Here is an 18,468-nt window from a genome sequence, read left to right on the forward strand (position 1 = left end):
CACCAGACATTCGCCATACTCACACCCTGCCATTGGATCACCACATTGTGTACTGTGATTTGTCACTCCACACACTGTTTCTCCATTGTTCAATCATCCAATGTTTACACTCCTTACACCAAGTGAGGCACCATCTGGCATTTACCGGCATGATGTGTGGCTTATCAGCAGCCGCTCGATCATAAAATCCTAGTTTTCTCACCTCCCACGTAACTGTCATAGTACATGCAGTGGATCCTGATGCAGTTTGGAATTCCTGTGTGATGGTCTGGATAGATGTCTGCCTATTACACATTACGGCGGTCTTTGTCAGTCAACAGACAAGGTCGGCCTGTTCACTTTTGTGCTGTACATGTTCTTTCATGTTTCCACTTCATCACATCAGAAACAGTGGACTTAGGGATGTTTAGGAGTGTGGAAATCTCACATACAGACGTATGACTCATGTGACACCCAATCACCTGAACATGTTTGAGTTCCGTAGACTGCTCTATTCTGCTCTCTCACAATGTCTAATGACAATTGAGGTCACTGATATGTACCTGGCAGTAGGTGGCAGCACAATGCACCTAACATGAAAAACTTATGTTTTTGGGGGTGTCTGGATACTTTTGCTCATGTAGTGTAGGAACTATCCTTTTCTGATGTAACCAACACTAAAATATCCTGGCAGTTTAAGACTGTGTACTGGACAGAGACTTTAACTGGAAACCTTTGCCTTTCACTGGCAAGTGCTTTACTGACTGAGCTACCCAAGCACAACTCACAACCCATTCTCACAGCTTTACTTCTGTCAGTACCTCCTATCCTATCTCCAAACATCACAGAAGCTCTCCTCTTGAAAGTTTCATAGGACAACTTCTGTGAAGTGTGGAAGGTAGGAGATGAGGCACTGGTGGAAGTAAAGCTGTGAGGGTGGGTCATGAGTTGTGCTTGGGTAGCTCAGTCAATAGAGCAGTTGCCCATGAAAGTCAAAGGTCCTGAGTTTGAGCCTTGGTGTGGCACACAGTTTTAATCTGCCAGGAAGTTTCATATTGGCACACACTCTGCTCTAGACTGAAAATTTCATTCTGGAATAATCACCACTGATAGTCCTCTTTACATCAGCCACATGCAGTTCAGTTTTTCCATAGGCACACATGCCACCAGCAACCATTATCTTCTTATCTCATTTTTGTCAGTGGATTGAGGAAATGTTCTCTTTTTGTTTGTATGGTCTTGGACATTTTGTTTGTTGCATTTTGGATAAAGATCTACTGTAGACTTGTTGGTAAACAAAATGTACATCTTTTGCCTCTTTCCTTCATTGTTAGCATCGCAGAAACAACCAAATATTTTCCTTTCAAAAAATGCTTGACGATCAAGAATATTTCTTTTCTGACAGCATTATTTCCTCTCTCCCTCTCTCATTTTTATTTTTGGTGTGTGTGTGTGTGTGTGTGTGTAAGCATAAGCATGTTTTACCCAGGAATGATTTTCGATAAAGTCTTTTTTGGAGTTGTCCTACTGACAGTCCTCTGCCTTTGCTAGTAGCCGTCCGAGAAATTCTGACTTTAGTTAATTGCCCGAGGAGAGATGCCAATTTTATTCTTGACCATATGTCCGATTTTGTTTTTAGAGTTACGTGAGTGTTTTGTTGGTCATCCAACTTTGTTACTGCCACTAACATTAGCGCCACCTCTATTAACCCAGAATTTTTTGATCAACACCCAATGTTTGAGCAATTTTGGTGGTAGAAATTCCAGTGGCATGGAGGCATTGAATCTGAAAATAAGCAAATGAGCATTTTCATGTTTTGGTCCCATTGTTTAATGATCCCCTTAAAAAGGGTGAAAAACACAAATAACCACAAAGAGGTACACAGGCAAAGTTAAAAATTAATTTAAATAAGCAGTGTGTAAATCCATTAAACTGGAGACAATTGAACTTTTACAACTCTGCCTTTTTTGATATCCCAGTTAAACTTTAGAGATAACATTAATATTTTTCTGCTCTTTCATTAGGTGAAAACATAAGAATGTATAAAAAATTATTGAATGACAAATTTCCATTAACTTGCAAGTACTAGAGTGTTAAATTTATGAAACTGTTCTGCTTAGAAGAAGTGTAACACCACAAAAACACTTAACAACAGATGAACAGCTGTAGGCATGTAATATCCTAGACTTTCCCAGAGACCAGTTGTCATCTTGTTGAGATCACGTGTTCTGCCAGTGGCCTGCATCTTCCCGACATGATATTTCATTGCTGTACTCGAAGACTGACTCCCTGCATGACTAGGTCCCATATTTATGCCAGGGTGGTGCATCAAGTTCCATCTGCTATTTACTGTCAATCAGGTGTGCCCATGAGGCGCACTTCTGTGCTGCTCCTTGTGTTTCCTATTCTGTCCATGCCCACTGCGGCTGTCTCCCGCGCTGGAGGCTGCCTCCCGGTGTTCTGTATTCAGCCTGTGTCCACAAGGCACGTTCCCTGCAGTCTCGCATTGCTCTTGGCTTTCACTGTGTCATCCATGCCAACTGCAGCTGTGTATCACAGCAGTGTCAGTTTCCCGGTGCCCTGTATTCAGTCCACTCATGCAAGCAGCACTGCTTGTGATCTTGTGCTCATGCTGGAGTACTGTATTATGTCTGTTACCTCTGCAGCAGCCCCTTGTGGTAGAGATTGCCATCAGGTGTTCTGTATTAGGTCTGCTCCCATGAATCACAGTCTCTGAGGTCTCAGGTCATTGACACCTATGTGCTCACTGTGGCTGTTTCCCACAGCAGTGACCACTGCCTCATGCTCCGTATGTGGTCAGATGCTGTCATTTACACCTGCAGTTATCCGAGGTTATCACTGGAGCTGGGAATTTTTTTCTGGTGTTTTCACAGCAGTTCAAACACTGGATTCCATGCAGTGTTGAGTCAGTATTCTGCTTCCTGATTGATTAGGTTTTCTGCCATCTTTATTTCAATCAATTCATTGATGAGACTATTCAAGAATCTGGGGGTTTGGGACAGGATCCTGGTTTTATCATTATTCATGGTGTGTTCTTGGTCCAGGCAGAATTCTGCTATTTCTGAGTTTTGTGGTCTGCACTAGCCTAGTATGTCTTTGATGTTCCTTACACATTACACCCACTTTTCTTGCAGTTTGACTGATATAAGACATACAGCCATTACAGGGTACACAGTAAATCCTCAATTTTCTTAATCCCAGACCATCCTTGACTGTTCCAAAAAGAGCTCTGATTTTTTTGGCTGAGTCGAACACTGAAAATGCTTATCTTACCACGCAACTTTTTCAGTAATGTTCTATGTCAGGCTATGACTATGATATCGTCATTCAGCAAGTGGACACTGTGAAAGCTACATCTCAGGACACTACGTATGAGTTCTCCATTTTCTGTTTAATTTTATTGCAGCCATGCAAACAAAACTCTGATCGGGAAGAATGCTGATCATCGTGAATTATATATGACGAGTGAATGTGAAAATACATACCTGCACCTGATTATGAAGAAGGTTATGGTGAAGTACAATCCTGTTCATAATACAGAAGGATTCATTTCCAGGACTGTAATTAAAGAGAACGTCTTCTTCTGTCAACAGCGGTGAGCATTTCTATTTATCTGTGCTGACTGTCCTATCAGAATCAAAATTTTTTTATTGGTAAATATAATTGTATTGTTGGAACAATATCTCTGTTAACCTGTGCTAAGCAGTTGTTTTTAGAAGTATTAATGCACTGCTGCTAGGAAATTCTTCAACATATCATTTTTCTTTTATCTGTATCTTTGACTAATAAAACCTTTAATCTGTAGATTAGATGCACTTTTTGTTCCAGCTGATCCATAGTGAGGAAACAAGAATAGACAATAAATGTTTACAAAATAGGAAAAGAGATGCTGATGTACTTCCACAGATCCCAAGTAAAATTGCCCTCATGGATGTGTAATCGTTATAAAAAACAAAATCTTAAGCATATTCACATTTAAAAAGATGTAAAGCTTGTCACTAAATATTAAATGTTCGATATTCTTAAGTGCATATGATAATTCTTAGACTATTGTAGCCATACATCACCAAATAAAAAGTAAAATAAAGAAAATTTTACAGCAGTTATTTACAATGATCATACTACTGCACAAAATTTGTACAGAAGTCAGATTGTACACAATATTCACATTATGTGATATTGTTAAAAGCATACATGCATCTATTGGTTCTGCTAAGAAATTTGTTAATGGAGTAGAAGGAGCTGGCCTCCAATAAATCTTTTAGATTCATCCCCAACTGAACTTTACTTTTAGTTAAGCATTTTATGGCTGCTGGCATGTCATTTAAAATGTGTATCCTGAAGAGTGAGCACCTTTCTGAACCAAAGTAAGTGACATTAAACATTTGTGAAAGATATTCTTATTTTAGAATAAATTATGTTCACATTGATACAATATTATAGTTTTGGAAATCAACCACAAGTGCACATCACCCCCCCCCCCCCCCCTCTTCTCCCCCTTATTGGCTTGGAGTAGTGGACAGCTCAACTCCTTTCACTTTGAAGAAAATTTTTTAAAATGGTTTAGTAAAACCACTCATTTACAAGTTTCAAGTAACTTCAATAAAAAAAATCAAACAATGGAAAACCCATGATGAAATATAACAATATTATGAGAAGGAAAGTTGCTACTCACCATGTAGCAGAGATGCTGAGTTGCAGATAGGCACAACAAAAAGACTGCCGTAAAGTAAGCTTTCGGTCATTAAAACCTTTGTCAACAATAGATGACACACACACACACACACACACACACACATACACACACACACACACAATTGCAGTCTCAGGCAACTGAATCCACACAGTGTGGTTTCAGTAAAAAAAGCAGTCCAAAATCAAATGAAAGGCACGGACATAACTTCTTTTGAGAAAAATATGCAAAACATGGAAGCAATGAGGGAATTGCATTCAGTGACATTACCTGTATGAAGATATGTGGCAGCAGAATTTTTATGACATGATACAGAATAATGTTTGCAGTTAAATTTTAGCTGTGTTGTCAGGTCCCAGCCTACATAAGACCTCAGAAATCAGGATGTAGCCACGCAGTCCGAGGCACTTTGCCACGATTCTCATGGCTTCCCCCATTGGAGGTTTGAGTTCTCACTCGTGCATGGATGTGCGTTGTCTTTACCGTAAGTTAGTTTACGTTAGATCAAGTAGTGTGTAAGCCTAGAGACCGATGAGCTCAGCAGTTTGGTCCCATAGAAACTTACCACCACCAATGTTTGCCAGGATAATCACATGAATATAAGTCTTTAATTTCTGAAGAGCAGAGACACTTTGCATCTGCTCTTCAGAAATTAAAGACTTATATTCATGTGATTATCCTGGCAAACATTAGTGGGGGTAAGTTCCTATGGGACGAAACTGCTGAGCTCATCGGTCCCTAGGCTTAACACTACTTGATCTTATGTAAACAAACTTATACTAAAGACAACACACATCCATGCATGAGGGAGAACTCGAACCTCCAATGGGGGAAGCCACGCGAACCGTGGCTAAGTGCCTCGGACTGCGCGGCTAACCCACACAGCTGCTAACATTGGTATTATTATTGCCATTATTATTATTATTGTTACTTGAATATCACTATTCTTGCATTTTATGTTAATCTTCAGCTCATTAAAGATTTTCAATTTACATTCTACATTTCTATCAAATGGTAATTATATAACAGCAATATTTTATTTTTTTATTGTATGCTGTGTGTGTTTCTTTGTCTTAAAAGTCACCATACCATTCAGTTACTTCAAACAACTCTTATCCCATTTTTTTCATTAGGTATGATTCAAGAACTGGAAAGTTAATGGTATTACCTGATGAACTGTCACTAACTGGTGAAGGATGTGGGTATGTTTATTATCATAGTTTTTTTATTTTTTATTTTAGAATTCATTTTGTTAAAGTTTCTACTGCATTTCATAATCTGCCATCATAGTGTGAAAGCATCAAGGGTATAACAAAGACTGACCAAATAGGGCTGACTGTCAATGTATCCCCCCCCCCCCCCACCAAAAAAAAAAAAAAAAAAAAAAAAAAAGAAACGTACCTTCAAGAACTTCATGAATTTATTTGAAAGAAAACTCTTATTAAACCAATATATAATTTTCAGTGGCAGAAACTAACAACAAGAATTTTTAAATTGCATACATTCAGAAATATATGAGACTGATAAAAATAAAAACTGACTCATATTCTGTTGGAATGGAAGCATCAAAACAAATGCTTTAAAAAGTTGTGTGGTATTTGGAATTAGCATAGTGTATGCTTCTCAGTTACATTAACTGAGATTCAATTGAAAGTTAAACTTTTTACGAGAGGTTGTCTCGTTGAAATCTGTTTCTAATTAGAGTAACTGTTAACTTCACTAAGCCTTAGGACCATATACTTCTTCAGGGGGAAAGAGGTATCTGTTATCTTTTGCACAGCTTTGTAAGTGTGTGTGGCCAAGAAACACCTGCCCACTTAAATGAATTGCCACTGCCAAATATTATCCAAGAGCAAAGTTGGCTCCACAGTGACAGAACATGCTGATGAGTGCAACGTGCTAGACCATAGTAACTGCTTTACTCCATTTATCTGCACTCATTTTTCTCCTATCAGCATCCTTCTTCCTCTGTTCTACCTCATATTCTCTAGCCCTTCTGCTCCTCCTGCCCAGTATGACCCCACAACACCACTTAATGCATTGTTCCATGCCTGCCACAGTATAGGCTCACCAGTGACACATTCTATGTCCAAACTAAACTCCTGCTTCATTGTAACTGCTTAAGAGCCACTGTAATTACAGAATGCAAAAACGATTAAGGAGGATCATAATCCAAGTAAAGTGGCTTGAGATCTGGTAAAAAGAGTACAACAAGAAACCTACTTCTGCCTTAGCTTCCCGTAGTCCTGATGTCTTCAGTCAGTACTTTGTTAGGATAGTGAAAAATACTGTAAGTGGAATTCCAGACTCAGTCTTAGTGCTGACTAAGTGCTGCCATTTTATTATTAAAAACTGGAAAGGAGTACTCCCTAGGGGCAGTAGGAAAAAATAGTGAATGTAGCTGAGCACGTGTGTGTGTGTGTGTGTGTGTGTGTGTGTGTGTGTGTGTGTGTGTGTGTGGTTTGTCGTTAATCAGCCCCTGAAGGAGGACATTACACAAAATCTTGTTTTATGTGTCTGTAGACTACTGGGTGCCTTGTCTTTAGGGTTGTCTTTGCTTTAATTCTTTCTATTCTTTGTAAACCACCTAGGACCCCTAGCTTCAGACTAACTGTTAGAAAATTAAATACATTATATAAATATTTTATGTTTCCAGAATGAATTTTTCACTTTGCAGCTGAGTGTGCACTACCTTGAAACTTCCTGTCAGATTAAAACTGTGTGCTGGGTCAAGACCCAAACTCAGGACCTTTGCCTTTCATGCCCAAGTGCTCTGTACTGAGGTGCCCAGGCAGACTCACAACCTGTCCCCACAGGTTTACTTTCACCAGTACCATGTCTCCTACCTTCCAAACTTTGCAGAAGTTTTCCTGTGTGACTTGCAGGACTAGCACTCCTGGAAGAAAGGATATTGTGGAAATGGGTGGTGTGACACATTGTACCTCACTGGCACAGCACTTGCTCATGAAATGCGAAGGTTGTGAATTTGTGTCTTGGTCTGGAACACAGTTTTCATCTGCCAGGAAGTTTCATTTTTATGTTGGTTTGTATTGATCACAATTACTTTCTGTGGGATAAAAAAAGTAAAAAAATAAAATATAATATAATAATAATAATAATAATAATAATAATAAAAGAAGCTCCCAGAAGCAGAGGAAGAAACAAATCTTCATAGGTTGAGAAGGTACTTGATATTGTTTTGTGATTGCAAAATCGAATCAAATTTGCAGACTTCGGGACTATGGGCCCACTTATCGGTACGACAGTACAGCTCCTTTCAGCTGGATGCATGTGTTGATTCAGTTGGGAAGGACATCATTAAGCAATTGTATCCTCTTCTGAGCCAAGCTGGCCCACAACTGTTGTAACAGGTCCTTGATATCCCAGATACTGGCACTGGGAGGGGGTTGACATCCTAGCCGTTCCCACATAATTTATGTTCTATTGGGTACAGATCTAGCAATCTCAGTGGTCACAAGAGCACTGGAACATGACATAGACAGTTTGTAAAGAAACCTGCCATCTATAAACTAGGACTGTCAATATGTTTAAAAATATTGGGTATCTGATATATCGATATTTTAAAAATATCATTATCGGCCCTCGATATATTGAAAAAAAGTATCATTTTATCAAAGAAAAATATATTGTTCTACTGGTCTATAAAAATATTAGCTGCACATTGTTAATATAATGCTGGTTTTAGAGCTGTATATTTAAGTATTGATTTATTATTAAAATTTCTGTACATCAATAAGCTAGCGGCCTGCCTCTCCTCCTTAGAGCAAGAATTGCACATTCACACTTGGTGATAAACATTTTGCAAACAGTGATAACTGTTTGTACGTGACACAATAAAAAGTGTCCGTCGTTTGTTTTTGTCACATATCAGATTTGTCCAGAACACTTCACATCGACTTCCCTGTTTTTTCATTCCTACCAACACCAACTACCTAGTAGCTGTAGTGTCATAATTGCATGGTGAAGTTAAAAGTGGAAGTTTCTGCTGGTAGCATAGAGTGCCAATTACATCAGCATTTCCCCTCATATGTCTCCCCACCAAAAGACCAGTCTTGTCATTTAGATTTTGGTTCATCATTTCAAACTGGTTTTGAAGAACGCTGATGTGAAGAAGTAGCACACTAGTTGCATTAACAATTCTTTTTTTTTTATTATGCTACTGGTTGTGTGCTATTTCTTCGGATCAGGAATCTTGTCATTGCATTCACATCACATCACTTCCCCCCCCCCCCCCCCCCTCCCTCCTCCCCTCACTGTTCATTCATATTTCTTCCTTGTGCCACCTATACTTGCTTCACACAGTCAAAGGGAAAGACTGGACATATTGAAAGCGCAAAAAGTAATAAGAGACCTTCACACAGTAAAAGTAAAATTATGTTGTACTACAATTTCAAAATTTACTAAAAAATTGCAAATACATATAAAATAAAAATATTGGCCCTCAATATTGCTGTTTTGATATCAATATATCTTGGAAAAAAATATGTATTGACATTTTTTGGAAACGTTATCAACATATCAATATTTTATCAACAGATCTAGTATGGACAAGTATTGTCTTCCAGAATGAAATTTTCACTCTGCACCATAGTGTGCGCCAGTTTGAAACTTCCTGGCAGATTAAAACTGTGTGCCGGACTGAGACTCAAACTTGTAGGAGAGTTTCTGTGAAGTTTGGAAGATATGAGATGAGGTACTGGCAGAAGTAGGGCTGTGAGGACAGTTCGTGAGTCGTGCTCGGGTAGTTCAGTTGGTAGAGCACTTGCTCTATGTCCCAATTTCGAGTCTCAGTCCAGCACACTGCTTTAATCTGTCAGGAAGTTTCAAGTATTGTCCTGTTGAAAAAATGCACCACAGTGCTGTAACATGACAAGTAACAGACAAGATCACAGGACATGCACAATGTACCATTGTGCCCTTAAAGTTCTTTCAATTACTACCAGCCATGACGTGAAGTCATACTCGGTGACTCTTGCACTGTGATGCAAAGAGTAACACCTTTCTACCTTCCTAAAACATTGGAAGATTGGGACATCTGGCCTAGGATGTCGCCGTACTCACCAGTCTGTGGTAGAGCAAAATTGTGATGCGTTATGAGCTCGGTGCTCAATATGGCGATCCTCCTGTGTGGTGATCAGACGTGGCTGACCGGAACCTTGACAGTGAGTACGCCTGCTCTCACATTCCTGTACAGTCCCACATCAGGCCATTATCATGACTTAATATCACAAAAATCTGGATACTGCATGATTAGAGCAGCCAGCCAGCCAAATGGAGATCCACAGTGAGGCCCTTTCAATCTCTGTCAGGTACTGATAATGCTGTCTCACCAGTGTACCTGGCATCTCTGTGTCTTTCACAGTGATCAGTTGACATCTGAAGATGTTCACATGCCTCATACACCATACCAGGCCTGGTAGCAACCCTAAATATAAATGACACTAATGCAATCTAGTGGCCATTCTACTTGTCATAGAAAATTGCAACACTGATCATTTACATACCTGCTGACAGTGCATACGTGAGTAAAGCTATGTTGATTTCTGACCGTCTTTTCTGGGTATTTTTTTTTATTTGTCACAGATAACAGATTCTTCACCTTTCTTTACAAATAACAGGATTATTATGATTTTCCATTTTTGATGGAGAAAGATTTGTTCTGGACTCTTCTGGAATAATTATTGAGAACTTTGTACACTGAAATGATCTCATAGAAAACAAAGTGCTAAAACGGAGGTGGAATGCAACAAAGATTTTGAAAAAAGAGAGAAAGGTATTTTTAATGAGTATTGTTGCATTGTAGATGTCATGCAGTATAAATGGATACCTTGCTCCCAAAAAAACTTATACCCACAAAATGTGGAAGTAAGTTTGGTTGCATAACTTGCAGGGGAAAGGGGCAAAATCTTTTTGTTAATTTCTCAGCCAAATATGAGTACTAATCAATTTTAAAAATTCAAAAAGCTAACATAATCTATATGAAAAATGTTATCCAGCAAAAATGTAATGAATAAAATTGGATATTATATACGAATTACAAATTTTCAAACTAAAAATCGGAGGATGGATTTAACAGAAACCAAAACCGGTAATAATAAACAAATGTTATTGTGATCTCGACTGTTGTTTTGATCAAATATAACAGATATGTCTAATAAACATTTCATGAGTCTCGGCAAATGACTACTACTAAAAAACATTATTTTATATAAATTATATACCTCCTAGTGTTAGGGGAACTGAAAATAGTGACTCATCTTATTGTATGTCATAGTGCTGAACTTGCAGTATTTGTTTGATACAGTAACATGATACTATCTGCCATCAGCTTTAACTCATAATTTGTTTCTTGTAGTACATTTTGTTGTGGGTTATGTTTTGTATTATGTTATATATTTGAGTTGTGCACTGAGTTGTAAATACACATGGTCTTATCTTTTAGGTATCCTGAGTCTTGTACAGGAATCAACCAAACAGAATGGTAAGCTTTCTCCTAGTTTTATTGTAATGTTTTATTAGCTGTTTGTTTTGTGGATTTTAATGAAAGGATCATATAGGGTAATAGATTCAAACATTTAATGTTTTGTTTTTCCTGTGGAGCAATCACATGTAACCAGTTAACAATTTTTGCTTTTTGCATAACAGTATCATTGACTCTTGGGCTCTAGTTTGTGTGGTATTGCATGGGATAGACATCTAATTGTCTGTTGGCACATTCTTATATGTGCTTTGGCAGCATTAGGGAATGACTTTAATCGACAGGCACATGTCATTTACATCGAGCAATGTGGTCAGTGCCACATTGCACCAGGGGAAAAAGTATTTCTCAGGTTGTATTGTCAGTTTATATACACATGATCATTCACAGTGTCTGCTCACCAGTTATGAAGAAACGAGTGATGCGAGAAGTTGACAATGTTCCCAGTTTACCTAGATTTTACAGTGTATGCAGTCTGTCAGGCCATGAGAACAACGTGCCAAATTAAATCGCTGACAGAGGATTATAAGATAGAGCACTGAATTTGTGCTATTTACAGCTTGCATTTTGTTTAGAGCTGAGCTAGGATTCACAACAATCACTTCTAGAAAAAGTAGATTCTCCAGTGACCGCGGAAGCAAGACATCAGTTTTGCTGTAGTGTTAATATGTAGACAAGAACCGTGGGTGTCACACTCAGGGTGGCATGCACTTTACCTGATAAAAAAATGCGGGCTGTTTATCACCAATTTATGTTTCACAAATTACCCACACTATTTGAAAACATTATCATCATAGAAAGACATCGTGTTTCTGCATGATGCCACACCATTCCATTTTCTACACCTCATACAGCAATATACATCGTAAATGTTTAATGAGTGGCTGATAGGTTGAAGAGGTGCAGTAGTCATGTTACAGAATAATATGGAAAAAAGTGCAGGTGACTCCTGTATATAAGAGTGGTAGAAGAACGTTCCTGCAAAATTACAGACCAATAGCCTTAAAATTGGTTTGCTGTAGAATTATTGAACATATTTTCAGTTTGAAAATAATAAATTTCCTTGAGACGGAAAAACTTCTGTCCACAGATCAGCACAATTTTAGATAGCATTGTTCATGCGAAACTCAGCTTACCTTTTTTTCACATCATATTCTGCAAACCTCGGATGAAGGGCAATGGGCAGATTCCATATTTCTAGATTTCTGAAAATCACTGATATAGTGCCCCACTACACACTTAATGAAGGCACGAGATTGTGAAATAGGTTTCCAGATATGTGAGTGGCTCAAAGACTTCTTACATAATAGAACCCAGTGCATTGTCCTCAAGTGTGACTGTTCATCAGAGACAAGGGTATCATCAGGAGTGTGATGGGACCATTTTTATTCTCTATATACAAAACAATCAGTGGACAAGATGAGCAGCATCAGCTCATGTTTACTGATGATGCTGTGGTGTACAGGAAGATGTCATCGTTGAGTGACTGTAGGAGGATACAAGATGACATAGACACAATTTTTAGTTGGTGTGTTGAATGGCAGGCAGCTCTAAATGTAGAAAAATGTAAGTTAATGCAGATAAGTAGGAAAAACAATCATGTAATGTTCAAATACAGCATTATTAGAGTGCTGCATCACATATTCACATTGATTAAATATCTGGGTGTAACATTGCAGAGTGATATGAAATGAAACCAGGATTTAAGAATGATAGCAGAGGAGGCAGAGGGTTGACTTTGCTTTATTGGGAGAGTTCTAGGTAAGTGTAGCTCTTCTATAAAGGAGACAACGTATAGAACACTAGTGCAACCCATTATTGACTATTTGTTGAGTGTTTGGATTCCCCACCAGGATGGATAACAGAAAGATATTGAAGCAATTCAGAAGCAGGCTGCTAGATTCGTTATTAGTAGATTAAATGAAAACACAAATGTTACAGAGCTCAAATGAGAGTCCCTGGAGGGAAGGCAAAGTTCTTTTCGAGGAACACTATTCAGAAAATTTAGAGAACTGGCATTTGAAGCAGACTGCAGAATGATTCTGCTGTTGCCAACGTACGTTTTGTGTAATGACTAAGAAGATAAGATGTAAGAAATTAAGACTCATACAGAGGCGTGTAGACTGTCCTTTTTCTCTCACTTCATTTGTGAGTGGAACAGAAAAGAAAATGACTAGTAGTGGTACCAGGTACCCTCCACCATGCATTGTACAATGGCTTGTGGAGTATGCATGTAAAAGTAGATGTTGACATAGAATGTGATCAACACATATGATCACATCTGAGGGCAACCAGGTGTGATGGCAAAGTTTTTGATTTGTTGAGAATGAGGGCTGAATGATGTGTAAAAATGAATGAAACTACACTGAGCACCTCTTATTGTGTCAACAGACAGATGGCTGTCATAGAATAGAATGGATCACATGGCTACAAGTATTTTAGAAAGAGCGCAAATGGAAAATGTTCTAACAGGGAAAACCCCCCATCATACCCTCCCTCAGATTTAGTGGTAAGAGAGCCCAGTTGACAGCCCATCAAAAACTGAACACAGATCAAGCATGAAAAAAGGAAGAAGGTGTACTAAACTACTTGTGTGTCTTGCAGAGCATTAGCGGTGTACATGTGTCTTATGATAGGAATTGCTTATTGATGCACCTAACTTGTATGCCTGGTGAGTGAGTGAGGTGTGCCTCCATGCCCGATTTAGGTTTTTGTATGAATGTGAAAGTGATCACTTCCAAGGAAATGATGAAAACATAATAATTTGTTGCATAAGATGCAACAAATGAAAGCAACAGTTTCACAGTCACACAGTTTTCCCTGTGCTCTGACAAAACATACGTTTTTAACATTTTCGAAGCTGTGTTCAGGTTTGGACATTTTGACTCCTGAACATAGTTTGTATCCATTTATTTGTTGCATTCATTTCTGTGAGATGTGGTATCTCACCTGCTATCACTATTCATCACATTACATGAGACGGTAATGTATTCTTACCACATGACTCACCTTCTATAACTGCCAAGACTACAGAAAGAGAACAAACATTTCAGTGACCAGATGGACAGTTAGTAATTTGGTGAAATAAAATAAAATAAAAATAAAGGGCATGAGGGATTTCTTAACCCAGGTCATCTGCTCTGAAGTCCAACACCATGACAACTTAACCATGGCACTGAACTCTACTACTGCCCTCAGTGTTGCTCTTATTAACATGGACCATTCACTGTTTCTGCTTTTCTTTTTTTTCATATTTCAGTACACCTTCTTCCTGTTTTCATGCTTGCTCTGCTTTCAAGCAATGGAAATCCAGGATGGAATATAACAATAAAATGAAAAGGATAGTTGCTACTCACCATATAGCGGAGATGCTAAGTCGCAGAGAGGCACAACAAAAAGCCTGTCACACAATCAGTTTTTGACCAATGAGGCCTTTATCAAAATTAGACAACACACACACACACACACACACACACACACACACACAGGCACACATGCACATACACATGCAAATGCTGGCTCCAGTTGCCAGAGACTATGGTCATGTGTGTGTGAGTTGCATTTGTGTGAGTGTGAGCATGTGTGTATGTTGGCCAAAAGATATCTTTCAGACAGTCTTTTTGTTGTGCCTTTCTGTGACTCAACATCTCCACTATATGGTGAGGAACAACTATCCTTTTCATTATATTGATTTGTGTTCAGTTTTTGGTGGGCTATTCGCTGGACCATCTTACCTCTCAATCTGAAATGCATTTTCAGTGCCATTGTGTTCTTAGCACTCTGTTGAGTGTCTTTAGACTTGTTGTAAGAGACAGTTAAGGAGACAATGTTTCAAACTTTCGTTACTACAAGGTGCACATTGTTTATGCCAAACAGTGCCTGTGCCAGAAGTTCCGAATGCTATTTTAGTGTAGACAGCTGACTTCGTTGATTTTAAGGATGAAACATTTTTGTCAGTGCAAGTTGTGTATGTATGCATGCACATTTGAATGTGCAAAATCTCCAAATGCAATATGGTTAAAGTGTCTCACACTCATCCATCTCAAATAGCTATTAATAATTCTTGCTCTGAAACACAAGGATGAAAAAAATGTCAATGTATTCAAAAGAGGAACCATGGCACATGTGCACATGTTGTACTTCACTTGAAAGACCAGCTGTCTGCATGAATTACAAAACAGGAAGACCTGTTCACAATGTTGCCATTTCTCCCTCAACAGGGAATTTTGCAATAAACTTTGCAATGTCTGACTCCAAGAATGGAGTTGTATCGAGTGGAAGTCAGTACAGATATATTTCTTTCATGACTTAGTTTTGTTATTCCCTTGTAAAAAATGTAAAAGATATGAGAAATGGTTTTTGCTGACTGCAGTTCAACTAGTTAAAATGTTTTGCTGTATTTCTGTACTTGTGTAACATAAATAAAATGTAGTGTCTCTGTATTAATGGCACTTAGAACCAGTCAATTTGCTTGTGTTGCACTATTTTTTGTAGTAAAAAGTGGACACCATAATTCCATGGAATCAGAATACCTTTTCAGTTTTCTGAATGAAAATAAATTTTGTACAAAAAGACATACATTGTTTTTTGATTCTCTTCACAGATGTTAGATCTGATACTTCATATGTGTTTTTTGATTCTCTTCACAGATGTTGGATCTGATACTTCATATGTTTCTGGATTTATGTTTATAGCACTTTTTTTCTCTAGTGTCACCATTACTATAAGGACCATTTGATAAGATTGCTAAAAAAGGAATAAAAAATGTTTGTTTTGTAAACAGCTCACAGTACTTCTGACCATAGTCTCCTTTGAGGGATATACACTCGGTCTAGTCATCTTCCAGCTTTTTCATCCCATTGTAAAAGAAGGTTCTGTCAAACTCTGCAAAATACTTGTTATTGCAACTATCACTTCCTCACTTGATGAAAATTTCTTCCCAGTAAGTCAGTGTTTCAAATCAGCGAGGAGGACAAAGTCATTTGGGGCTAAGTCTGGTGAATAGGGAGGATGAGGAAACAATTCAAAGCTCAGTTTGCACACTTTCCCCATTGTTATTGCTGATGTTTAGGATGGTACACTGTCCTGGTGAAAGAGCACCTTTTTGCATGCTAACTTGGGTCTTTTCTCAGTCAAAGAAAGTTTCAAATGATCCAACAATGAAGCATAGTAGGGTCCATTTCTGATTCTGCCTTCTTGCAAACAATCTGTGAGGATTATTCCTTTGAAGTCCCAAAAACAGTGATCATCACCTTACCAGCTGACAAAATGGTATTTGCCTTGAGAGTGCTTTCACCAGCCTTTGTCCAATGTTTCATGTTGTATAATGATCCAAGTACCAACAACAGCCACAAACTGGCACAAAAAGTTTTGCAGATTGTGATTAAACATTGCCAGATATACACAGCTTCTTCATAGCCAGTTCTCCATGCAGCGCATTATGTATTTGCTCAGTTGAGATGTCTACGGTCTCAGCAATCTCACGAATCTTTAGTCGGTGGTCCTGTATTAGCATATCATGGATTTTGCCAATGGTTTCCTTTGTGGTGACTCTGTTGGATGGCCAAAGTGCACCTTGTTTTCAGTACTTGTCTGACTATATTTAAATTCATTAATTCAAAAGTAAATGGACTTCGATGATGATGCAGAGGCCATGTGAACTTCATCCAATTGTGTTTCGATTTGTGCGGCAGTCCAACTCTTCAAATGAAAATGTTTAACAACAGTGTCTGCAGCTTGTGGTCGTGCGGTAGCGTTCTCGCTTCCCATGCCCGGGTTCCCGGGTTCGATTCCCAGTGGGGTCAGGGATTTTCTCTGCCTCGTGATGACTGAGTGTTGTGTGATGTCCTTAGGTTAGTTAGGTTTAAGTAGTTCTAAGTTCTAGGGGACTGATGACCATAGATGTTAAGTCCCATAGTGCTCAGAGCCATTTAACAACAGCATGAAACTTGTTTATCTCGTCTTTCAATCACAGTCAACATATTGACCAATTTAGACAGCAGTCAACAGTGAACTGTTCACTGTACATTTCTTAAATTTTTATATGATCCTTGGAATAATCAAGCTTAGCAACCTTGAAGGCACAACAAAAATGCTCCATTCTTTCATGGAAATTTACCAGATTTATGAAACCATCCTGTTGTATCATTTAAGAGTATATGACACTTTTATTGTTTTTATTTTTTTTAATATTTTAAACACATTGTATATGAATCAGACTGTTGTAAGATTTGTATTCCAAAACTAAGGTGAATAAACTCATTATAGAATTTTGAACTGTAGACAAGCAAGATATTTTATGTTAGTGCTACAGAGGGGAACATAATTCTTAAACATATTATGTAAAAATAAAGTGCATGTATTTTGTTTATACATTCATGATCAGAAAAAAACAGAACATCTTGAATGACTAGAGATAGGATGTTCATATTCGCAGGACATATGCATTAGTACATTCTGTGGAAATGATTAGCATTTGAACCATGTCAGCCCATGGATTCAACGTCAACATCAATATCATGATGCAACACCACTTACCAGTAAAATGTGCCTGCTGCTCATTGTTGCTATAAACTGAAGGTAATGGAGCAGTGTGACTTGAGCAGATATGCAGGACACCTCACAGATGTGTGGGAGAACTGTACTGTCATATCTGTGAGTCTGAAAGAGGGCACATTATTGACATTAGAGATGTGATGCATCCATCGAGGAAATTGCTGCTCATGTTGGATGAGGTGTTTCTGCAGTGCAGCGGGTGTGTGCAGAATGGTTCATGGGAGACTGTAGAACACTACGAGATGAGTCAGGTCGCACCACCCACACTACCTTCGAGAAGTTCAACCCCTTATCTGAATGGCATTGCAGGACAGATCTGCATCCTCCTGTGCTCTGGTGTAACAGTAGAACAGTATAGCCCATCATACACTATTTGGGGTGCCAGTCTGTCGTCATTTATTACAGCGTGCGTTACATGCAAGTCGTCCATTTCTCTGTCTACTGTTGAAAAATGTACAGAAATGTGCTAGACGGCAATGGTGTATGGAACAATGTCACTGGGGACAGGAATGGCATCAGATAGTATTGGCTGATGAATCCAGGTTCTGTTTGCCACATTTTGATTTGCCACAGATGCAGGGGTGGCATCACAGTGACTGCATTTGCACGAGACGTACAGCACTAACTCAAGGACTTATGGTGTGGGATGATATTGGGTACAACCACAAATTGCAAATGGTGCATGTCCATAGCATTGTAACCAGTGTGACCTATGTGAATG

The sequence above is a fragment of the Schistocerca piceifrons genome, chromosome 10 (assembly GCF_021461385.2).
Source record: "Schistocerca piceifrons isolate TAMUIC-IGC-003096 chromosome 10, iqSchPice1.1, whole genome shotgun sequence".
Taxonomy (NCBI): domain Eukaryota; kingdom Metazoa; phylum Arthropoda; class Insecta; order Orthoptera; family Acrididae; genus Schistocerca; species Schistocerca piceifrons.